Raw genomic sequence first — 324 nt, forward strand, 5'->3', positions numbered from 1 at the left:
GCAGTTCCCCTAAGCCTGAGTCTCTCCTGCACTGGCTGTGGGGCAAGCCAGGGCAGCAACTCCTGCATGGTGCACCAGAGGATCCATGGGGTGGGAACAGGTGAGATCCCCCGAAATCCAACCCTCTAACCCCTTTGCCCCTCTGTGGGGGTATGGGCTGGCCGGAGATGGGGGGGGGAGGCGCAGCCCAGAGGTAGGCGTGGGGCTGGCAGCCCAGCGAAGGGGCACAGGCTGCAGAAAGCCAGGGGGAGGGGGCTGACAGCTCGGAGGTGGGGGTGGGGCTGGCAGCCCTGGGGAGGGGCACAGGCTACTGGCAGCCCGGGG

Source organism: Terrapene carolina, unplaced genomic scaffold (genome assembly GCF_002925995.2).
Source record: "Terrapene carolina triunguis isolate 2854851 unplaced genomic scaffold, T_m_triunguis-2.0 Scaffold66, whole genome shotgun sequence".
Lineage (NCBI taxonomy): Eukaryota > Metazoa > Chordata > Testudines > Emydidae > Terrapene > Terrapene triunguis.